General features: G+C 29.4%; 1 long non-coding RNA gene across 1 annotated transcript; it reads left to right on the top strand.

Annotated features, from left to right (window-relative positions):
* Positions 1-23,269: 23,269 nt before the first annotated feature.
* Positions 23,270-26,315, top strand: LOC148306890 (uncharacterized). The gene is made up of 3 exons (XR_015837928.1): positions 23,270-23,401; positions 25,450-25,626; positions 26,055-26,315. It is a non-coding gene; the product is annotated as an uncharacterized LOC148306890 (long non-coding RNA).
* Positions 26,316-26,612: the final 297 nt, after the last annotated feature.

The following is a 26,612-nucleotide window of genomic DNA, read 5'->3' as shown; positions in this document are numbered from 1 at the left end:
AGTTCTTCATCATTGAGAATGTGCATCAGTGCATCATAATGAGTCTAGTAGACCGAGAATACAGCGAATAAAAACTATTACAAATTCTGGTGCGCAACAACGCGACAAATACAACTCGAGAATTCCTGGTTGGAAATAAAGATTGGCTCTTGCTTATTCTCAGTGTAATTTGAACATCCAATACAAGGTGAATACAAAATGAATCCCCCTACCGGAACATGTTATAATTTTTGCAAATGGCGTCGTACGTTCGTCGTATTAGACATTTCGCTCACTCCTTTCAACAACGTCATACATCAAAAATCGTCAATTTTCAGTCGTGCATGTTTTCAGAATGCCCGGAAAATGTACTAAATCCCAGCAAAAGCGGCATATTTTTAACTTAATATTTACCCGCTACAGGGCAGAAAGTGTTGTTTTTGCATTTTGAAGAAAGGGTACTGTTTTATTATTTTTTAAATATACTAAATATTTTTCAAATTGAGAAAAAAACATTAAGGTTTTACCTAAAACGATCTGTTGCTCGGTAAAAAGTGGTTTGATATTTATTTTTATTACATTTTATTTAATTTCTTTACTTAAAAAACTCATGAAAAATCAAGTTTTTTTGTTAAATGACGTTGTCGAAAGGAGTGAGCGATTTTTGAACTAAACAGCTGTAGCATACAAACAAATTAATAAAATAAGCACAAATGTGCATTAACACTGGTGGCAGCCACATGAAATCATCTTAACAAAAAAATCCAAATAAATATTTTTATTACATCAAACAATTTATCATCAAAAATTATTTTTAAAACAAAATTGTATGATTCATTTTCCGCCACCCAATTTTTTTTTATATACTGCAGCTGTCTAGTTTACAAACGTCAAAAATGATTAACGTTCGACGGCATATACAACATATTTTTTGCATCTTCCGATAGGGTTATTGTTTTTGCGCCACCCTGTATATATAGGAATACGCCTATAACGTTACAATGATTTTACTGACCTTATTTTCAGAGTTTCCTCAGTTATTTTTTAAATCACTTTTTACAAAGCACATTACAAATTATTTTCAAAAATATAATGGAGACTCGAAATTGAATTCTTTCGAAATTTTCCAAAAGCTTTGTTCCTATTTATATTTTATGCGCATTTATTAAATTGTGATATTAAAATTTAAAATGTGTTTTCAACATTTTTTCTTGTAACGTTAGACAAGGGGAAAACAGTATTTGCTTTTGCCACCAACCAAACTGTGTAGCAAACGTTGTACCTTTCTACGTCGATTATGCAAATAAATGGAAGCTTAAGAGAAGGATTGGAGGTTAAAAACTGTTAAACTCTAAGCTACCATGCTGGAAGTCCCGGGTTCGATTCCCAAGGGGGGGAGTGAAAATTAATAGTAGTGATTTTACACTCTATTTATTTAATATTACCCTGGTCCCTGAAGGGCAGGAGTGAACACATTGCCTTTATGTATCGATCAAGATAACACCGCGTCAATACGATGCAGTGCCCTATCCACCATTGGATGTGGATAAAGGTAAGAATAAGAAGAAGAATTTATGATGAGATACATGTATATGGAAAAGGCGAAGATTATTTGCAAAAGACAGATTGGTGTGGCGTTCTATTCTCTCTGCCTACCCCTTATGATTAGTTAGTAAGTAATCATCATCTTCCACAACTTTGAACTCGATTTTTGTGACACCATTTTTGTGCATGGTTAATTATTTTTCGACACACATTGTTTACAATTATTGTATTTTTAATCTAATTAAAAATTTCTTTTAAATCGTTTATTGGAATGTTTTTTATATAGCTGAAATCATCTAAAAACAGTAAGCATAGCAGCCCAGCAATTAGCGTCAAGTCGTCAGATTCCCGAACCCGACTTATGAGCAAGCTACATAAATTTTCAAGCTTATTTAGCGACAAGGTGAGTTCCATATTAAAATATTGTACATTTAATATTTCGCAGACCCTTAGTCGAATTTACTTTACGAAAAACAAATTTCGGAAATCATTTCAAAAGGTCAACAAAAATTTTAAGGTAAGTATTAAAATGTTTTTTTCTTTAAATATATTGGTCAAAGGCCACTTGGATACGTAAGACTTTTTTTTATTTTCTCACCCCTTATTTGCAAAGAGCGCTTATAAATACATTGTAAAAAGCTGTCAGCACTCGGTTTGTTTATTGAAATACTTTATATAAGTATAAAACATAATTTAAAAATAAAAATAAAAAACGAATTCGACTGAAAGATTGTTTTGAATATTGAAAGCATTAACTTTATGGATCATATTGATATATTATTTCGAGAAATAAAAATACTTTGTGTTTTGATCCACTCACATTTTTATTAACCAATTAGTTTCGGCAACAACCTGTTGCCTTCTTCAGGGTTTAATTTATGACTAAACATATATATAGAAAAAAGAAACAGTGTTCAAGTTGTTGGGTTTCAAAAGGGCAGGGGTGGGGCTAATGGTGTTTTAAGGAGGGGTAAGAGCAAGGAAGGGGATAACTGTGTTTAGGTTGGGTTTGATTTTACGGGAAAAATATTAAAAATGGGACTTTGACTTAAGTTTGTTTGATTGTTAATTATATTTAATTTTTGTTTAACTGCTTTTTTTATTTCTTATACTTCTAAATTATCGATTTGACTAGTTCTATTATTACAATGTAAAATTTCTATCCCATCTTCAAAATTGAATGAATGATTATTTGATAACATGTGGTCCGCGAATTCCGAAAAATTGTTACTGTTAAGACATCTCAAATGTTCCTTTATTCTATATTGTTTTTTGACATCTCATCAAAGATGAGGAAGAATGTGGAAGTCTGGGTATTTACGGGGCTAACGACCGTCATAGGCTGGTTTAAGTGATCACTTTACACATGTGTAACATTCACCAATTCTACCCATTATTGACAACCACACAACTCAAATTCTTGGAAGTTTTGTACATATGCACCAATTTAGAAACCTTGTTCTTGAATCACTAGAACTTCACTAGCGACATCTATTGGTGAGATGTAAAGAAGCTTTTTACTATGCAGAAACTCTTATATCACTTAAACCAGCCTATGACGGTCGTCAGCCCCGTAAATGCCCAGACTTCCATATTCTTCTTCATCATTGATGAGATATCAAAAAATAATATGAAAATAACTCCTGTAATTGGAGATAATCCAGATTTTGTGAACAAGCATTTGGACACACTCAAAATGTTCCTTTATTGTAATGTGAAATAACCGAATGTTTTTCCTATACAAAGATTAAATTGGTTTACTTAATTTTAGGTGTAGAACAACAATGCCAAACTCAGCCTCCTGATTTTGTTACATCAGTTTTTTGTATTACCACCGATCAAAGATCGTGAACGTAGAGATTTCGTGATTAATCAATAATAATTGATATTAATTATGTCAAACAAAACCCGCTGGAAGATTTATTTTTCCTTTTTTCATGCAAAAAATACTGTAAAAACAAACATTTAAATATTATTTTTCGGCATCTCAACAAAGGTGAAGAAGACTATGAAAGTCTGGGTATTAACGGGGCTTACAACCGTCAAAGGCTGGTTTAAGTGATCACTTTACACACGAATAACATTTACCAATGCTAGCCATGATTGATTAAAGTTCTATATAAATGATCCAATTTCGAAACGTTGTACTTGAATCACTAGAACATCGTGAGATAAAAAAAGCTTTTTATTAAGCAGAATTTCTTTCAATTGTATGTGAAGTTCGAATACTGGATTATAATCGCATGCATGAGAAACTCTACATTATGTCAACAACTAGAAAATGTCATATTCATTTCATTATTTTTGACTTAGTTCATAATTTGAACAGTTAATTTATTTAATTATATATTATTTATTTATATATTATTTATTTATTATTTATTCATTTTGAGTGTGTCCAAATACTTGTTCACAAATCTGAATTATCTCTAATTAAAGGAATTATTTTTCATATTATTTTTGACATCTCAACATAGATGAAGAAAACTATGGAGGTCTGGGCATTTTCGGGGCTTACGACCGTCATAGGCTGGTTTAAATGATCACTTTACACACGTGTAACATTCACCAATTCTACCCATGATTGACAATCCCTCTTCTCAAATTCTTGGAAGTTCTATTGTATATTTATGATCTAATTTGGAAATATTGTATTAATCTCTAAAACTTCACTAGAGTCATCTATAGTGAGATGTAAGAAGCTTTTTATTTAGCAGAAAATCTTTCAACCGTTCAATAGTCCGAATCCTGGATTATAATCAGATACATGAAAAATACAAGAAAATATCAGTTTCATTTTATTATTTTTATCTTATAATTTTGTCCGCCTCCGTAGTGTAATGGTCAGTTTGTCCGCCTCCGTAGTGTAATGGTCAGCACGCTCGGCTACCGTTCTGGAGGTCCCGGGTTCGATTCCCAAGGGGGGTAAAATAAATAGAAGTGATTTTTTCACTGTCATATTTATTCAATATTACCCTGGACTGGTACCTGAAGCGGAAGGCTGACCACCTTTCCTTCATGTGTAAACGATTGAGATAACACTGCGTTTATATGAAACAGCGCCCTATGCACCATTGGGGTGCGGATAAAGGTTTCATTATTATTATTATTATATGTTATACAGTATTTTATGCAAAAATAAATTAAATTACGCTGTATTAGAATGAACACATTAATTAATTAAATACAAAAACACCCGCCTACAATCATTGATCTTTCACCAGTGTAAGTTACCTCAATGTTTTTATAACAGTTTATACAGTATATTATGCAAAAATAAATACAATTACCCCGTATTAAAATGAACTTATTAATTAATAAATTGTAAAATGACCCGCCTAAAATCATTTGACTTTTCGCAGTGTGTGTTACCTTAATGTTTCGAGAAGGTACATGTTATACAGTACATTATGCAAAAATTAATATAATTGCGCAATATTTTAATAAAGACATTTAAATCAATTACAAAATGACCCGCCTTAAATCATTTGACTTTTCTCAGTGTGTGTTACCTTAATGTTTCGAGTAGGTACATGTTATACAGTACATTATGCAAAAATTAATACAATTGCGCAATATTATAATAAATACATTTAAATCAATTAAAAAATGACCCGTCTTAAATCATTTGACTTTTCGCAGTGTGTGTTACCTTAATGTTTCGAGTAGGTACATGTTATACAGTACATTATGCAAAAATTAATACAATTGCGCAATATTATAATAAATACATTTAAATCAATTAAAAAATGACCCGTCTTAAATCATTTGACTTTTCGCAGTGTGTGTTACCTTAATGTTTCGAGTAGGTACATGTTATACAGTACATTATTCAAAAATTAATACAATTGCGCAATATTATAATAAAGACATTTAAATCAATTAAAAATTTACCCGTCTTAAATCATTTGACTTTTCTCAGTGTGTGTTACCTCAATGTTTTGATTACATGTTTTACAGAATATTATGCAAAAATAAATTCAATTTCGCTGTATTAAAATGTACTCATAAATTAATAAATTATAAAATGACCCGCCTAAAATCATTTGACTTTTCGCAGTGTGTGTTACCTTAATGTTTCGAGTATGTACATGTTATACAGTAAATTATACAAAAATAAATACAATTGCGCAGTATTATAATAAACACATTTAAATCAATTAAAAAAATGACCCGACTAAAATCATTGATCTTACAGAAGTGTATGTTACCTCAATGTTTTGATTACATGTTATACAGAATATTATGCAAAAATGAATACAATTACGCCGTATTAAAATGAACTCATTAATTAATAAATTATAAAATGACCCGCCTAAAATCATTTGACTTTTCGCAGTGTGTGTTACCTTAATGTTTCTAGTAGGTACATGTTATACAGTACATTATACAAAAATAAATACAATTGCGCAGTATTATAATAAACACATTTAAATAAATTTAAAAAATGACCCGACTAAAATCATTGATCTTACAGCAGTGTATGTTACCTCAATGTTTTGATTACATGTTATACAGAATATTATGCAAAAATGAATACAATTAAGCCGTATTAAAATGAACTCATTAATTAATAAATTATAAAATGACCCGCCTAAAATCATTTGACTTTTAACAGTGTGTGTTACATTAATGTTTCGAGAAGGTACATGTTATACAGTACATTATGCAAAAATTAATATAATTGCGCAATATTATAATAAAGACATTTAAATCAATTACAAAATGACCCGCCTTAAATCATTTGACTTTTCTCAGTGTGTGTTACCTCAATGTTTTGATTACATGTTATATAGTATATTATGCAAAAATAAATACAATTACGCCGTATTAGAATGAACTCATTAATTACTACTACTACTACTACTACCATCACGCCGTTTCCCCGCAGGGGTAGGCAGAGAGGATGGAACGCCACACTCTTCTGTCCTGACATACACTCCTAGCCTCCTTCACATCCATACATCTAGTCATACATGCCCTCCGATTACGCAGACTTTTGACACCGCCAGATTTTAGGTTCTGATTAATCAATAAATAATAATTTCATAATTAATCATTAATTAATAAATTATAAAATGACCCGCCTAAAATCATTTGACTTTTCGCAGTGTGTGTTACCTTAATGTTTCTAGTAGGTACATGTTATACAGTACATTATACAAAAATAAATACAATTGCGCAGTATTATAATAAACACATTTAAATAAATTACAAAATGACCCGACTAAAATCATTGATCTTACAGCAGTGTATGTTACCTCAATGTTTGGATTATATGTTATACATTATATTATGCAAATATAAATACAATTACGCCGTATTAAACTGAACTCATTAATTAATAAATTATAAAATGACCCGCCTAAAATCATTTGACTTTTCGCAGTGTGTGTTACCTTAATGTTTCGATTACATGATATATAGCAAAGGTATTAAACTCAAAAGGCCGCTTAAGGTATTTTAAGTACGCCGTCGGGCCACATAAAAAAACTCGAAAATCTCATTTTAATTTTTATCTAACATATTAACTTTAAGTGAATAACTTACTATCAAAAACAGTCACATGAGGTACAGTACATCCAACTCAATGATTTTGTAAAAGAATATCATATGTTCCCATATAAAAAAAAAAGAAATTTCAATGAACAATTAAAATAAATGAAAAATATAACCGCGGGTATCCGCGGGCCGCAAAAAAATACTCGCCGAGGTCTCAAGATCGAGAAAAATCGAACCGCGCGTTTGACATGCCTGTTATACAGTATATTATGCAAAAATCATTACAATAAATACGCCGTAATAAATTGTTTAATATTCACACTTGTTTAACAATGTTATATTATGTATCATGAATTTATAAAAAAAAACATACGAATCTTTGTTGCCTCATAGATGTCACTGCTGGTGAGAAGACATAAAGTTTTTCTATAAGATAGATATTTTAGTCTTTATACCGAAAATCCGACAGTAAAGCTCAAGTTATAAATTACACGCTTGAAATCTAAAGTCGAATTTTCAATATTTAGTTTCTATCACATCCGATAAATTGTGTAGGTTTCCTCATCAATTGTTTACTCACTTAATATGTCTGAAAATATATACAAAACACATCTAGAGAATAAACTTAAGTCTGGACAAACACTGCATACGAAATAGAATACAAATGTAATTAATTTAAAAAAGTGAGTATCGTCACTTTGAATAGATTGGTTCAGCCGATATTATTTTATTCATATCACATCCGTGTGGAATCATAATCAAAAGTTTTTATAAACAAATATGTAAACTTAACAGTTGTAACCAACAAAGAAGGCTGTTGTAAACTCATAATATGAACTGTGTCATGAGAAATATCTAGGCAATTTCAATATTTTCAGTACTGAGGTTGTGATCATTAGTATAGTAAATAATGATTAAAGAAAACACTTGTTTTATGCCACTTGAGTTTTATTAAAGACTAGGTACATGTTTCAGAAGTTAAACTTCCATCATTCAGGTCTGTATAATAACTAAAATATAAAATTGTTCTATAAATAAGGAGAGGGGAAAGTAAGGGAAAGGGGTTAGTCAAGGAGCGGAGTTTGAAAACAAAGGAAAAATGGAAAGCGAAGGTGAAAAATTTTGAAACAATATATTATTTAATAAATTATTATGTTTTTTTTAATTTCTAAATTTTCAAGATAATTTATAATTTGGCCTTTATATGGAACAAGGTGTAATAATTTTAATTTATGAGAGTGAAATGAGTGATTGGTATCTATTATGTGATTTGCAAATTCCGAAAAATAATTACTAACAAGACCGCTCTGATGTTCTTTAATTCTAATCTATAAATTTCTCGCAGTTTGGCCAATATATTTTTTATCACAATCTCGACACGAAATTTCATAAACACCACTTTTTTGTAATAAATCAATTTTAGATTTTGAGTTATCGAGGATTTTATGTAAATTATTATTTGTATAATATGCAGGTTGGATATGGGAGGGTAAGATTTTCGAAAAATTTTTAGTTATTGAACCCGTATATAAAATTTTTCGCCAAGATTTATTTTTGATTGAATCATTATTAGGAGCTGAATATATGTAATTTTTGGTTAAATTATTTTTAATTTTATTTTTTAATATTTTATCTATTAGCGTGCTATTATACCCGTTGTTTTTTGCTATAAGTTTAATTGTGTTTAATTCACGATTATAATTTGAGTTATTGAGGGGGATATTAATTAGTCTATTTAATAACGAATGGAAACTGGCCATTTTATGTGAAATAGGATGAATGGAATCAGCTGGAATGACTGTGTCAGTATGTGTAGGTTTACGATATATACTAAAATCTAATTTATTATTTATAACTTTAATCGATAAATCAAGAAAATATAGGGTATTATCATAATTTTTTTCCATAGTAAATTTAATATTATTATGTAATGTGTTGATGTGGGTAAGGAATGAATCTAATTGTCTATTAGTCCCAATAAAAATACAAAAAATGTCATCAACGTACCTAAATCAACATGTCATTCCACAAAGTCAATGCCGAATCAATAAATAATATAATCTGATCAATATTTATCAATCTGATAATATTTAAAACTTAGTTTAACAATTTTTTTTAAAATTTACTGTTGTGACACGTGTTTCGATGCATTCCGCATTATTTTCAAACAACGTTTATAGATTTTAAGAAATAGTGGTATTTACTAAGTAAAACATAAATTCAAAATGGATGGATTTTACCACAAAATGACTGCCGAATCAATAAATGAAATTACTGAAATAAACATTTAAACACTAATATAGACATCCAAGTGTAACGATTCATTTTAAAACAACGACTTCAGTAAAATGAAATGGAAAAAAACAACTTTTTTTCAATATTAGAAACCAACATTATTACAAATCTTTCATATGAACTTCACACCGCAATATTCATTCAGAGTAATCGAAAATGGCTGAAAGATTTTTTTGTTATTTTTCTATATCAATCTTAATATACGTTCTTACGTTTAACATTATAATTGCTTGTTAAATAAAATAAAATTAATGAAATTTTCGATAAAATCTCTTTGGCTTTTCTTTTCAAAATACTGCCATAAAGTTCTTTCGCTTTGATTATGGATTGTACTTAATTATTTAATTTTTATATTTGCTTATTCGTGTCATCAGTTTTTATTTATTATATATGAAGGTATTTTGGGCAGATAAATACTTTAGCGTTACTTTTCGTATATTATTTCTAACCTTTTTGATACTTTAAATATGGTTGTCTATTAGTTTTCTCAAGACGTTGGTGATGTCGATTTTTTTTTAAATCTATAAGTATAGTTTTGTTCGGTAAATATGGTAGCTACGTAGTTACAAGATTTTTTTCCATATGGAATCCTTGAACAGGGTTAAGATTTCATACGGGAGATGATATTTGCTGCGTAGTTTAATTAGCTGTATTTCATTATACTTCTGGACCTTGATTAGTAGAGACGGCAATTTTAAACCAGTTGTTAAATTGCATTATCAGGAAGTTAAAATTGCCGACTTTTTGTAAAGAAATATTTGTTTTTTACTGAATAGAAATAAAGTTATTGTTATTTACAGAACACAGTTAAAAAGTTGATTATGGTTATTTCTCATTTTAAAACCGATCAATCATCCAGATTACCAAAAAGGTTAAAGTTACCGAATAAACAACAATCTATTTTTTGTCGAATATAATATATCTACTCTTTATAGTTACGGCGCTAACTGCCCTTTGAAATTGTTAAAGTTGACAGCATGATCTTATACAACAATTCGTCAATTATGCAGGATTAAATTAATACATAATACTTAGATATATCGTAAGAAAGTTTATCTTTGGCATATGTGAAAGTTAATCGAGGACATTTGTGATCAAGGGGACAAGAAGGTCTTCCAACTTTCGGCACACGCGATGCTACCCATGAATAATATAAACCAAATGGGGGTGTTTTCTATACTACAACAGTAAAACAATTTTACAAAAATGTTTTTCAATAAATAATTCTATTGTAATAATTAATTTGTTAAATGGCAATTACAAAACGAAACGCCTATTATTTCGAACTATGCGTGAAAAGAAAAACATTCCTTATATACTGTTTTTAATATTCCGCCGTCCTAACAATATTGAAGAATTTAATTATTAGGTGTAAATAAATAATTTCAATTTCAATAGAAAAATATGTTTCATCCAATTCTATAGTCTATAGTCAAGTGGTTAGCGCGTTAGGCTACCGTTCTGGAGGTCCCGGGAGAGCCAAATAAATATTAGTGATTTTTCTGTCTCATATTTCTTTAATAATACATCGGACAATAATACAAGAAACGCGGGGTTGATCACTTTTCCTTGTATTTAAGTAATTTAAAGATCAATCTAACACTATTTCAATGAAATAAAAACTCTATTCACCATTTCATGGGGATAAAGGAAAGAAGAAGTTAAATATTCTTTTATGTCAATAATTTTTCAACAACAAAAAATATTATCTACGTATTACTTTACACAATGAATTTCGTAGTTTTGTTATTGTATAAATTATGTAAATAAAAACAGTATGTCGGTCATCTATCTGCTCTTACAAAGCTTGGATATCTGCTCATACAAGCTCGCGCAGGTTTGAAGTTCAAGTGCACACTATTTGAAATACCTCTACATTCTATTGCAGGCATTAGTTTATCCGGGATATTTCAAGTGCGCGGTACAAACAATATCCGTTATGCCATTTTTCAAAGAGCCCTACTCTGCCTGCCTTCGTTCAATTTGTTGTTTCTCGAAATTTAAAAATGTAAGTTAATGCATTTAATGAAATTTATAAATTTAATCCAAAGGGGAGGAAAAACAGCGTAAGACACAACAACCTATAATCACGACTAACACGTTAAAAGGCGATTGTGTTTGTTGGGCTATGTGCCCCTATCAGCCTCTCTTACAAAGCAACAGGTTCTCGCCAACTAGGATTTCCTTTGCTGACGATTTTCGTCTTAATTTTGGGACGCGGACTTTACCTGGGAGGATGCAAGGGAGCTGCCCACCGACAGCCTGGGCAGTTTGTGGGCTCCATATGCTCCACATAGGGAGTGAATTTTGGATCAATGAATGAATAAAGTTAATTCAAGTTAATTGAGTAACACCCTAAAAGCTTTGTGACATAATACTTATATGTTAAATATTATTACTTATTATAATTATAAGTAAATTCAATCGATATTCTCAAAAAAGTTTTTTCGATATGATCCGCTCGAACAACTTCACAAATTTTGGAACGTGTCTCCAACGTGCTGGAAAAATTTTATAATTGCCTCGTTAGAGTATGTAAAACTTAATAAAATATATAGATATTTACCTTTATTTTTTTCCTCAAAGAAATAGATCGCGAAAATTGATTTTCAAAGGCCTAAAGAAGAGTAGCAATGAGTGGAGATAAAATAAAAAGGCAAGGAAGATACATTACTATACCAAAACTGGATATCTGGACTTATTCCCGTAGTGAGGACAGTTTAAAAGATAAAAATTTGTAAAGATTACTGTTCAACCCCTCGCGTTTGATGCAACTCTTAGTTTGTTTTCACCCAATCGTTGCTTTTATCAAGATATCATAAAATAATAAACCTATATTTTGTAATTTCCGTTACCAGTTTTCTCAACATTTCCCCGTCTTATTCCAAATGTCACTGACGGAACTCAGAAAGCGAGCGCAACAGGTGATATCTGGTTAGTTACGAAACATAGAAATTGTAATTTCTTCATTCAAATATATTTTTTATATAATGATAGTTTAATCAAAATAATTACTTTTGATTTAATATGAATGCTTTGCTATCAACCCTATAATTTGTTAAATACACAATTGTCAAAAATATGTTAATTTTCATTTGAAATATCTTGCATTATATTTTTGAAAATGTATTTCATTTTCCAAATAAACTTTTGTACGGTGATATCGTTTTCAAGGAGAGATATTATTTTTTGTATGTCCCGAGTAATTGATTAAGAAATTTTCCTAATCTTTAATAATCCTTTGTTGAAAATTGATTTCTTTACGTTCATGTATAACATTTGCTATTTTATTGCAACATACTACAATAGACGGAATAATTAAGGGTAAAACGGTAAAATAAATTTTTAATTGGTAAGCATCTACACCGATGAATACAAGATAATATTTATGATCATTACTTTTAAAGTAAATAAAAAAATCTTTACTGAAATATTTATTGTTACAAAAAAAAATACCATAGCAGAGAAATTATTTAAAAAGAACAAATTTAATTATTTTTAATGTCTCTAAGATAGAAATAAATTGACAAAAGTATTTTTTTTAATCTCTAGGCCAAAAAAAACACTCTTTTCATTATAAGAATAATCCCTGAAAAAAATATTTTTTCAAAAATTAATCCTAACATTAGCCTTTATAATCACCCTTAAGGATAACAATTCTGAAAAGTCCCATCGAATCCTTTTTATGCTCCATTATTTTAATTATTCTTTTAATTATCTTAAGGTAATACTGAAAAAAAAAATCAATTCATCATCATTTCATTAATTTAATTGAAAAATAAGTTTTTAAAAAAGTGATATCTTTATCATTTTTAGCTCTTTATATATATATATATATATATATATATATATATATATATATATATATATATATATATATATATATATATATATATATATATATATATATATATATATATATATATATATATATATATATATATATATATATATATATATATATATATATATATATATATATATATATATATATATATATATATATATATATATATATATATATATATATATATATATATATGTTTATATTTATATATATATATATATATATATATATATATATATATATATATATATGTTTATATTTATATATATATATATATATATATATATATATATATATATATATATATATATATACATATATATATATATATATATATATATACATATATATATTTATATATATACATTTAGAAACTTAATAAAATAGCGAATTTCCTTTTCATTGTGTAATTGTTAAGAATTTTCATTTACTTGACTTATTTATTATTATTAACATGTTGAGAGAGGTTTATTCGTATGTTTATACGAGGAAATTTATAAACATATAGATACATTGATTTCTTCAATAGCTTTACATGTCTAACGACATAATCAAATTTATTGAAATATTTTCATGGAAGCGCATGTATGGAAGCTTTGTAGGTATTTATGACATCTAATCAAATTATTTTCCAAAGGGATTCAACTTTCTACATTTCCTCGAAGCGCAGTCTGTATCAAGGACATTTCTTTTATGGAGTTGTTTACTATTTTGCTTTCCGCAATTACTACGCATCGATTGTATCGAGAGGACATTCAAGTTATGCAGTGAATGCACAACTCAAATAATTTTCTAATGAAATGTACAAATAAAGTAAATATATAATGGTTTACATAATATAGATAATAACGAATTGCGATTTGCGATTTTTTTCTAAGTATTCATAAAATACTCATTGTGAGACCGCAAGCAACTTCTAGTTAAAACCCGTGGTGGAAATCCCATTCTGCACAAACCAATTCATTAAAAAAATACATTCGCCCGGTTAGTTTTCGCGTAGTTATTATTCGTAAATGCTGAAAAGAAATGCATAAAAAAACTAATATTAAAATTCAACTGAATACTGAAAAGAAATATTGTTTAGCGCAATAAAATTATATGAAAGCAAAAATATCAATAATCTACTTACCTAGCTGGACCAAACATGTGTTCTTCTTTTTTCAATAATTCTTCAGTAGATTCTTCCCGTCACAAATGTCGTCATAAACCCCGTCATAAATATATTTTTAAATTATGTTTTCATTTCAATATCTCAATCTCAAACCAGTCTACATTGTATTGTTATATAACTCTTGTATTGTTATGTATGTATTGTGTAATTATATTATATTAGTATATTTTTTGTGATTGCCAAATAAAATTCAAATATATTAAATTTAAAAAATATATTAATGCTAATACGTTAATGAATAATCTGGAAACAATTTTATCATATTTTTGATATTATTCATATTGCGCCTTGTAAATAGGCAATTTAAGTAACATTCAATAAAAACAGTCAAATGAAAACTAAAATAAAAAAGTAACACAAATTATTACGAATGTAATCGTGAGCTCTAAAACCACTATTAATATTCTACTTTGCCCGTTTTTTTTAACTTTTTCATTCCCTATAGTCCTTTACGTTGGTCATTTATATCCTTCAACACTTATGTTTTGATACCTAACTAAGCCTTCATTATATATATGTGATGTTTTAAAATTTAAAAACAAAAGAAATGTAAATCATACAAAAATATACTAAAAGAAATTAAAATGGAAAATATTTTTTTTATATTTATAATCAATAACTGTAGAACGTGTGTATTCCATACAACGTAAGTAAACTTTTAGTACAAAAAACAACAATTAAAGTTATTTTGAAAAAAATATAAATATTTATCCAACAAAACTATTATTTATACGTTTCAAGATTTCTAGTCCCAAACTAAGAAACCGTTTATATAAAAAAACGCATTTTTCAATTTCTAAAGGGTGACAATTATTTGAATTAAAAAAAATTATCTTCGAGATTCTTAAATGATTTTTCAACTCCAAAATGCAATACTAAGCAATTTCAACAAAACTCCAAATATTTGGAAGTAAATATTTCAATAAACTCCCTAAAGAAATTTTAAAAATAGAAGGTAAAAAAATTCTTAAGAAAAAAAATAATGCCCATTACAAAAAAATCTTGAAAAAATATATAAAAAAGACCATTGTACCATTAATTATATAATTCATTAAACCATGAGTGTAAGTCCCTCTCCAAGCACAAGAGCTCAGTCTCTTTTTTGGAGAGGCACAGCGAATCTAAAACTAAAAGTTCGCCATATGTATAAATGTTCAGAAAATGTATTATGTTGTACTTAAAAATGTAACTATAGTAAATAAATTAAAATTTTAAATTCAAACAAAAGAAATATAAAAGAAATACAAAAATATACCAAATAAAATTAAAATAGAAAACATTTTTTAAATATTTATAATGAATAACTGCAGAACGTGTGTATTTCATATAAACGTAAGTCAGTATGGAATACACACGTTATGATGTAAGGAAAATATTACATGTTTTTGTAATTCAAAAACTATATTTCTACATTCGCTCTTTCAGAAATTTATTAAAATAACTTCATTTTAGCGGTTTATTAAAAACGTTATTGTATACCAAATTATACGAATGAGTTTTTAAAGTACTCGAAATAGCAAGTTGAATTGTAACTACATCTAAATTCTCCGTCAACGGGATGGAGAGTGAGTGATCCAACCGTCGTCCTTGGAATATCACGATGCACTAATTCTGCTTCCGAAGCGCTTGCAGTTGGACCCGGACAACGAACTGCATCCCTCCCAATCGGCGTCGGCTTTCCACTTCTCTTTTCATTCCTATACTCCCTTCGCTTACTCACCCGCAGAGCTGATATTGTACATCACCTTAATTAACCCTTTCAATGCGATTTTTTTATTTTAATAATTCAATTAATATTTACTGCACTAAATATTTATTGCTAATTTAGTTTCACGGGAAAAACAAATGTTTAAATAAATGATCATATTATTTAGTCTATGTCTGCCTCCGTAGTGTAATGGTCAGCACGTTCGGCTACCATTCTAAAAGTCCCGGGTTCGATTCCCAGGGGGGGGTCAAATAAATAAAAGTGATTTTTTCAATGTAATATTTATTCAATATTACCCTGGACTGGACCTGAAGCCGAGGGCTGATCACCTTTCCTTCATGTGTAAAAACGATCAAGATAACACCGCGTTATATGACGCAGTGCCCTATGCACCATTTTGGTGCGGATATGGGTTTTATTATTATTTTTTATTTGTTTTATAGTTAAAATGTAACTTTTTTTCAAAATCACTTTAAATATTTTATTATATCTTAATTATAATGTCTTCAGATTTCGGAGCTAACCGCTTATTTTTCAAGATTAATAATACTAAAACACTATCTACTTAAACAAAATTGAAATATTTTGACGGTTAGGGATAGAAGCTTGGGTACATCTCTAGTGGCTTTATTTATTTGTGTTGATTGGCAGTCACAGTCAAAAGGGATCAGAGATGATGAGTGATTGGAAACATATTTCATAACGGACTTTTAGCAAAATCATTTACTTGTGTATTTATTAGTTGAAAATTTTTATTAATTGCCTTTTTAATTTCTAATATTACTAAGTAATCTAATTTGAGTCCTCTATTGCATATGTATAAAATATTTAGACCTTTATTTTTATCAAATAAGTGATTATTTTCTATTAAGTGGTTGGCAAATTTAGAATAATTATTACTATAGAGACATCTTGTATGCTTTTTACATCGGAAATTTCTTGACATTTTAACATCCGATTTTTTAATTGTGACCACCTTAGATCTACCCAAGCTTTTTTCCCTAACCGTCTGAATATTTTGAATTTTGTTTAAGTAGATAGTGTTTTAGTATTAATAGTTCTTTATAAGAAGCGATTAGCTTCAAAATCGGTAGACATTATAATGAAGTAATAATAAAATATTTATAGTAATTTTGAAACAAAGTTTCTTTTTAATTATATAATTGAAAATCACAAAGTTAGTGCTTAAATAAATTATATATTATTTATTGATTATTGCAAAATTAGAATTGGGACACATTGTTCCCAAAAGTATTGATAAGTGGGTCGTATGTGTCCCAACAGTATTTTATGATCTTTCTCCTCTTTTATTTTTTGAAATCAGCACATCGTATACATAGAAAAAGAAAAAAATCAGACAGCAAACAGCAACAAAGCAGACAGGTTTGATCTTGTTTACGAGCCTATGATACAGTACTAAAATCCTAGATCCCAATGCATTTGTAAGCATTTAAATTATTTTAGTAATTATTAGAAATTCTCTGGGACAGTATGTTCCTGCAGTATTGAAAGGGTTAATGTAAAATAGTATTTGTAAAACGTACGCAAAACGGTCATTTCATTTCCTAATTGACGAAATTAAGGTGCGATACCTACTATCAACAATTTAATCACAACACCCTCGTTGTAAATCGCCAATGTAATAAAACTTTTGTGATTACAACGTTGCAGTTGTTTAAAAACAGTTGTTAGTGGGCTCTGGTAAAGTAATTTAACAACGTTTCCTACTAATTGTGTACCTACGGCCACAACTCAACTTGGAAGGAAAAAATAGTGGTTTTGTCATGGTTTTTCGATGGTAGTTTGAAACATAATTTTAGGTGATTCAATGGCAGATTTGCAAAATGAATAAGAGCACCACATTGTCGATATGTAATATCACGCAGACGCGATTTCCAGTTTTGATCAACACTATCGAAAATATACCCAACAATATAAAATATGTATTACTATTCATATATATTAAGAGTAAATTATAAATATTATAGATTTGTATACCAATTCTAAACTTCAGCTCATATTTTTCATTTAAATAAAAAAAATATCTGTGTTTTGAAACTAACCACGGAACCACAACCTGACATCTTTATAACCTATTTTTTGAAGATACGTATTTAGAATGCAATTATCGAAAAAACACACATGACTTGAAGAGAATGTTGGTCAATTTTTTAATAAAACCACGTGGGAAGAGCCTGATCCGAAGTAACATTTTTTACTGTAGTAATCATAATAGTATAGTACCATAGCAGGCAAGTAAAAGCTTTTGTTGGTTGTCAAATCGCTCTCACGATTTCGAACCCTTGGATTATTTGCACGCGTTACCGGGAAGTAACATGCAAAATGTATCAATATGCATAGTTTAAGAACAGCTCTTTTTATAACTTTGGATTCCGAACAAAGAATACATCGGAGATCCAATTTAAATTGGTTTGCAAATATTCAATATAAAAAATTACACATTTCGTTATGATTTTTAAAAAAACTATATGACTTGTATGACATAATTATTTTGAAAATGATCAATTATTTTTCTATGAATATTTATTAACCTCAAGGCGTGTTTCTCACATTACAGTGTTGCCCCTTCAACATGTTTACTTTGTAAATGAAAACCAAACTAATTCCAGAAACAACGTGTTAATACTTAAACTTCCACAAAGTGTCAATTAATGTAAAAGCCATTACGTGCACGAGAAAAAACACATGAACTCATTAAAACATTTTCAGCAGATCTGTGAGAGAAAACGCATTAAAAAAATCTAAATTCATTTCGAAGCTACATACTAGTCGTCCGCAACAAAGTTGAAAAAGTTCCCCAGGTAAACCTTTATTCAGTCGAAATCGAAAAGTTCAGAAAATTCAATTACAAAATAAAAACCGACCAAACCGCGTGACCACTATTCAATTGAAATTTCCGGAAAAATGTTGAGGCATATGGTGATACACACCTCGTTAACGTATTTATAAGATGATCTAGAAGGGAACATTTAATTTTGATTTTAATTTGTATATTTAAAGCATAGTTTACATTGTGGTATGATGATATGATAGTGGTATTACACAGTGAATGATCAATGATAAGGAGAGTGTTCATTTTGGTTAGATTGTGATTTTTGATCAAACACCATAATAATTACTGATCTCATTCATTATCATAATGATCATTAAACAAATAAAGAATTCTTATTAAATCCTTTAAAGTCTCTTAGATTCATTGAATTAATCTGGATTATTACTGTGATATTAAATCAGCAAATATCAAATCAATCAATTTAGTTATCAAGATAAATGAATATGGAGTATATTATCATTCATGAACGCATCTACAGCTCTCACATCTCAACATAGATAAAGAAAAACATGGATGTCTGGGTATTTACAGGGCTGATGACCTGTCATAGACTAGTTAAATGAGAACTTTATGCACATATAGCATCATTCTACCCACGATTGACAACCACATCACTCAAATTTTTGGAACTCATCCATATGTCATAATATCATCTCGCATCATGTTTGAATTTACAGCAGTATCTTTGGTTGACTTTAGAAAGCTTTGATTTAGCGGAGACCCTTTTGTAAATGCAAAATCCTAACTGGGTTATTTTAACACACTGGGAGACGCCTAAAAAACACGATTTAAAATTTTTATGCAGCTTATAATTTGACGAGTTATTTTTTACGTGATTATATGAAATGATGAGTGGAGAAACACAGGTTTGAAAATAAGGATTTCTCAATCCTTATTTGTATATACTCACCCAAAATGTTGTAATAAATATCATTAAATAATTATTTTAAATGTAACTTTCTTTTAAAATCACCATAATTATATTATTTTTTGACATCTCATCAAGATGAAAAAGAACATAGAAGTCTAGGCATTTACGGGCTGACGACCGTCAAAGGCTGGTTTAAGTGATCAATTTACACACGCATAACGTTCACCAATTCTACCCATTATTGACAACCACACTACTCAAATTCTTGGAAGTTCTACATATATGAACCAATTTAGAAACCTTGTTCTTAAATCACTAGAACTTCACTAGAGACATCTATTGGTGAGGTGTAAATAGATGTCTCTAGTGAAGTTCTAGTGATTCAAGAACAAGGTTTCTAAATTGGTTCATATATATAGAGCTTCCAAGAATTTGAGTAGTGTGGTAGTCAATAATGGGTAGAATTGGTGAATGTTACACGTGTGTTACGTGATCACTTAAACCAGCCTATGACAGTCGTCAGCCCCGTAAATGCCCAGACTTTCATATTCTACTTTATCTTAAATGTAACTTTCTTTTAAAATCCCCATAATTATATTATTTTTTGACATCTCATCAAGATGAAAAAGAACATAGAAGTCTAGGCATTTACGGGCTGATGACTGTCAAAGGCTGGTTTAAGTGATCAATTTACACACGTATAACGTTCACCAATTCTACCCATTATTGACAACGACACTACTCAAATTCGTTTGTGTGTGTGTTTGAATATATTTTGTTTTTTTAAAGACCAACGACATGCTGATGGAGAACCTCGATGCCAAGTTGAAGGTGTTGAATGCTGAGTGGCCCGAGTTACCACCGCCGTTCAGGCCATATATTCTTGAGCCCCAAGTGTCTGCATCACTGTTGGAAGTGCAGTCAATGAAGCTGGAGGATATATTCAACCTCGAAGGTAATCTTTTTATCTAACCGGTTCGCTGCCACGAGCGCGTTAACGCGCTCTTCAATGCCGTGCACACCAGGCTGGCCATACAAAATGAGCGCGGAAACGCGTTCTACTTTGAGTTAGCCAATATCAAATCTGATCGGAATATTTTGTTGATTAGAATATAAAGAAACATCTATTAGGAATATCGAGAAATACTAAAATATTACAATTTACCGATGTTATTAAAGTTACAGTCATCTTTTTAAAAGCTTTCACTGATGGTCTCTGATACAGGGTTACCGAGTACAGTTTTTTTTAAATGACTTCATATTTTCACGCTATGTTTGTATTTATTTTAATTCTATTTAATCTTAGTTTACATAAAAAATAAATGAATAAACATATTTTATAAACAAAGTTATATTCAGCTATATTTAAAAGTAAATGTGTTTTCTGTATCAAGTTGTGACAACCCTGAATATTTAAACGTTGTTTTTTTTTAGTAAACGGCAGCTAAAGCGCCACTCGGTGTATAATTTGGAAAGATTTTATAATATCCTTTATATCAACAAAATATACTTTTTTAAGGTTTTATTTTTATTGAAAAAATCATGGCCTGCTAGGTATGGCCATGTACCTTCCTGCATTGAAAGGCTTAAAATGGTGTATGTAATTAGGTACAGCAATAGTATTCATTCAATATATCCGAATAAAATAATCGTTCAAAATTTTGGAAGTTTGCACGCTTCAAATTGGACATGCTGTGTGTCTTTCAATAATTAATGATTTTGGCCGGGTGCGTTTTCCTGAAAGACATAAAAACGCCTTATTTCATTATTTTCATGATTTACTTCAAGGAAATTAAGGTATATTGACGGAGAGATCATATTTTCATGTTATTATTTTAAAAACTGAATTAAGTGGAGGGGGATCGAATAAAGCCGGAATCTTCAACCTGGTAATACAGGCTTCTTTCAGTTCGTGCAATCGACATCATAAAACATCTCATTTCAATTACAATGTGATATCGATCATTATCTAACGAAAAAATAATGAGTGAACATCCTGTATTTGCAGAATCTGAACGAGTGCCCACACTTGGCTCACTGCGTTCTCAAATTAGATATAAAAATATACGTTCGGGTGACGTTAATAACCCAAACAAAATAAATAATAAAACAAAACTTTTAACACTAACTAGCCATTAGCTTTACGTACTTATAATCATATTTTTTGTAACATTTAAATAAGCTCAGCGTGGAATTATATAAAAAATCAGTTCAGTTTTAGATGCTACTAAACTTTCTCATAAATGTCAAAAAACGATAAAATATACGACATGGAAAATAAATCAGATGTTGATGTTTTAAAATATATTAGTTGATTAATATTTTCCAGCAGCCTTTATATTTTATCATTGTGTAAATTATTTTAATTCAAATATTGACACAGAAGTTTGATTTCAGACGTTTCTCCGAAGGAATTGCGGCGCCAGAGAGTTATATTTGAACTCATTACAACCGAGGCTTCCTACATTTGCTACTTAAAGACCATCGTAGAGGTGATTTGATATTATGATTTTAATTTATCATTATTATTGTATTTTTTTTAAATTTAAGGTTTTATTATAAAATTAGGATTGTTTAGATACTTATTAATTTATAATTGTTATAGTATATTCATTTTGCGAAATTGGTTTATTTGAGAGATGAATTTTATGGTTATTTTTATTTTAGTGGTTGGCGATTCGAAAGTCTTGATTTTCTTCGGTAATAGATCTTATGTGTTTTGAATATATGGTTTTAAAAAAAGCGCCCAAGTAGTTTATTATTTGTCCCACGTAAATTGCATTAGAGTCGTTGAATTCTAGTTTGAATTTTTTTATTGAATTTGTCCTTTGAGTTACCTACTACCCATTGAGCATCTGATACTTTTGTCAAGTGTTTGAGTCAAATAACACTAACCCATTATAATATTACCAACAGTTGTCTACATCTATAAAATCATTTATTGTCTTACAATACCATGTCAATAAATTCTTCCTTTCCCCGAAAATGAATATATAATAAGTATACGTACCTGCATGCCCTATATATTTTTTCTCCTGTAAAGTATTACTGCACATATTACAACTATCACTTTAGCACCCAGAATCGTATAGCTATGTAAGGACCATCAGTCTATTCAATCTTCACGTTAGTTTGAAAATACCATAACAAGGCGAAACAATCTGCACAATTTTTTTAATGTATTTTTAACAATAAAAAAAATTTAATTAGACTCTAAAAATCAGTGTTTGATTTTAATATTTAATATGTAAATAAAAAGGGGTTGTACAAATCAAACGCCAAATCTATAAATAAATACTGCCAATATGGCCGTTTATTATTTTATAATTCATATTTGAAGCAAAAAAAACTTGGTGATTTTCCATTTTATAATTAACAAACATATAATAATAAAAATGAAATATTTTAAATACAGAATATTTATTTATTTAATGTTACAACTGGAACGTATTTTGTTTGTTTTAGTTATTTTTGGCAGTGGCACTCTCTCTCCAAAACGACAACATAATGTGCGACGTCGATGCCGAAAAAATATTTTTCAATATACCGGAACTATTGAACATACATCTGAAGATCTGGAATGACGTTATATATCCCATGCTCAACGAAAGTCTAACCGAACGCACATGGTAAATATCATTTTTTTGTATATGTATAATTATATATATATATATATATATATAAATATATATATATATATATATATATATATATATATATATATATATATATATATATATATATATATATATATATATATATATATATATATATATATATATATATATATATATATATATATATATATATATATATTTATATATAATTCAACTCCACAGTAGTTTAAATAATAACTTTTCGATTATATAATAATATATTTAAAAAATAAAAATGTCACTGGGATAACTAGTACAGTAATGTCAAAACTAAATAAAAAAAAATTTTTCAAATGTTGAAATCCCCTCAATGAAGTTATAGGGAACATTTTTGACATCTCGGCATAGATGAAGAAGAATATGGAAGTCTGGGCATTTACAGGGCTTACGACCGTCACAGGCTGGTTTAAGTGATCAATTTTACCCATGATTGACAACCACACTACTTAAGTTCTTAGAACTTCTAAATGTACTGTTCAATTTCAAAATATAGGGCTTGAATTCGCAACATTTTAACCAGAGAAATTTATGGTGAGATGAGAGAAGCTTTTTATTAAGCCGAAACTCTTTAATTTATATGCGAGTTCCGAATCCTGGATTATATACATCCTCGATATTACATACTCGAGAAACGTTAGAAAATATCATTTTCATTTTATATTTTTTTTAGTTTGTAATTTGATCAGTTAATTACAACATTTTGAGTGTAAATGTGGGAATAATACAGATTTGTGAACAAGCATTTGAACACATAAAAAAAAAATTATAAAGAGAACTGATTAACTGTTTCATCTTCGAGGAAGTATTCATCGCCCATCCCCTATTACAAGAGTCGTACTGTATTGCAACTATTAAACGAGTAAGAAGTATAGCAAAAACGAAACTAATTTCGGAGTAGAAGACTCCTGCTTCTTAAACCCCTTTCGGAACCATGGAAAACAAATCGTCAACATAGTAGTGCCCCTTTCAATAGACATAACCATCAGTAGGTTGATGGAACAAGGAACAATCTGTACTGACGTTGTCTCGGTTATCAAAAATGTATAAAGTTTATGCTTTAAACCAGTGGTCTCCAAACTCAATAAGGATGTGAGCTACTTTCAGAAATTGAACTTGTCTGGTGAGCTACATATACAAATTCCCTCTTTAATTTTTTTTTATCATTGGCCCTTATGGTACGACACATAATATTTTTATATTAGTCTTAATAAATTAGACCATCAGATTAACAATCAAACATAAAATGCGAACTATACATGTTTAATTATAAACAAAAAATAATAAAATACGTGTGAAAAAATTAAATATAAAATTTACAAGGCAAATTTAATGTCCTACGCGAGCCACCGAAAAATCCTCAATCAGCTACTGGTAGCTTACGAATTACCGTGTGGCGATCATTGCTTTAAACCGATGCACGTCATGATTTTAGGATTGATGGTAGCACCGCTTATAGCAACTGAAGAAATTGAGATATATAATAAATATCTTTTTTTGTCTCTGACCTATTGGGCCCAAGCATCGCCAAGGCAGCCCCTCACAATGGAACCAAGTAGCAGTGACGTCAATGGCCTGAAATGGCACGGATCCCCAAAGAAGAGAATTAGCACATCTGTACAACAGCGTACCTTCTTGAATGGAGTTATGCGACACATCCTCACGGCTGACCTTTGCTATCTGTCACCTAAACAAAGATATCGCACCACTATTTAAAGCCATTTGGTATCACCGTTGAGGTCTTCGTCAAAACATACTATTCAAAGACAAGGCAAAATAAAAACATGTCATTTGAAGGAAAGGGATTTTTAAAAAGCGGAGTAATTGGAGTTTTAATAATAATTATCAACACAGTCAACAAATAACATCGGAAAAAAACAGGAGAGCGACGATTTAAACGATATTCATTGATTGTCATTAAACATTTTATTAGATATTTCATGTTTGGTACAATATTTATTAGATGGTAGATATTTAATATGTTATATCTATAAAAAAAAAACATCAATATATTTCTCTTACAGTTTCAACCCTGAGGAGTATTTCGATATATTCAAGAACATTCAAGATGTTTTCGGACCTTACTCAGAATATGTTGAAGCGCAAAGTAGATTGCAAAGGTATACTAAATACCTTATGGAAAATAACACCATATACACAGCATACGTGGCGTGGTGCGAATCACACAAAGATTGTCAAAGGTATCCGATAATATTCTTCAAAAATATTAGTAATTTAAGTAATTAATATGGAAATCAATAGTGCATTTTATTCTAACTAAAAAAAATATTTATATTTTGTAATAAACTCACAACAATCCCTTTGCCAGATTATCTTAAGACTCCTTAAGACCTCTTAAATTCCTGAATTTGTATGAAAATATCTAAGTTATACATAAATAATCCCTCTACATTTTATTTTCCAATTAATCTTAGTTGACTCCGGTAGAAAATAATAATTAAATCATGACAGAGATTGTATTTATTGAAAAATCCTTACTCTTCCTACGATCAATTCTCGTCATGCTCAATGAAATTTTTTTTTCGATAGAGGTGTATTTTGCGTAGTTATTTACATAAAGAAGATACAATAATCAAGTTTCTAGTTTACATAAAAAAATATGTTTCAGGCTAAAGCTCTCTGATCTCCTCGTGAAACCGATGCAACGCTTGACTAAATACTCATTGCTTCTTAAAGCGATTCATAACGAGACAGAATCGCCATCAGATAAGTCTGCCCTAGGTGATATTATACACAACTGTACGACTTACGTCTCTACCATAGATCGCAAAATTCGCTACCTCGAAGAACTTGACTCCATGGATGCTATTATAGAAACAATTAATAGTTACAATGCTGTTGTAAGTTCTACTATATTTCTTCAATAAAACAGAAAGAAAATTTTTTCTAGACGTAAGAAATACAACGGTCTAATTACATGTACATGTATACCTAGTATTAATCTGGTTTTTTCAGTGTGCCAACTAAGTGTCGTTTTCACAAAATAAGGAATTATTTTTAGATTAATTATCGTTAAGAATAATAAAAGTAAAACAAAATTGGTTTTATGTGAAAACCGTACTAAATGTGGAAATGAATCATGTCGATTTCATTCAATTTATTAATGAATTTAAGTGGAGTTCAAATGATATGTATACCTAATAAATAAATTAAATAATTGATTGTT

Source organism: Brachycentrus maculatus, unplaced genomic scaffold (assembly GCF_059751285.1).
Source record: "Brachycentrus maculatus isolate JH-2025_06_01 unplaced genomic scaffold, ASM5975128v1 h1tg000221l, whole genome shotgun sequence".
NCBI lineage: Eukaryota > Metazoa > Arthropoda > Insecta > Trichoptera > Brachycentridae > Brachycentrus > Brachycentrus maculatus.
The sequence above is the reverse complement of the archived record's forward strand: the minus strand, read 5'-3'. Positions and strand labels throughout refer to the sequence as shown.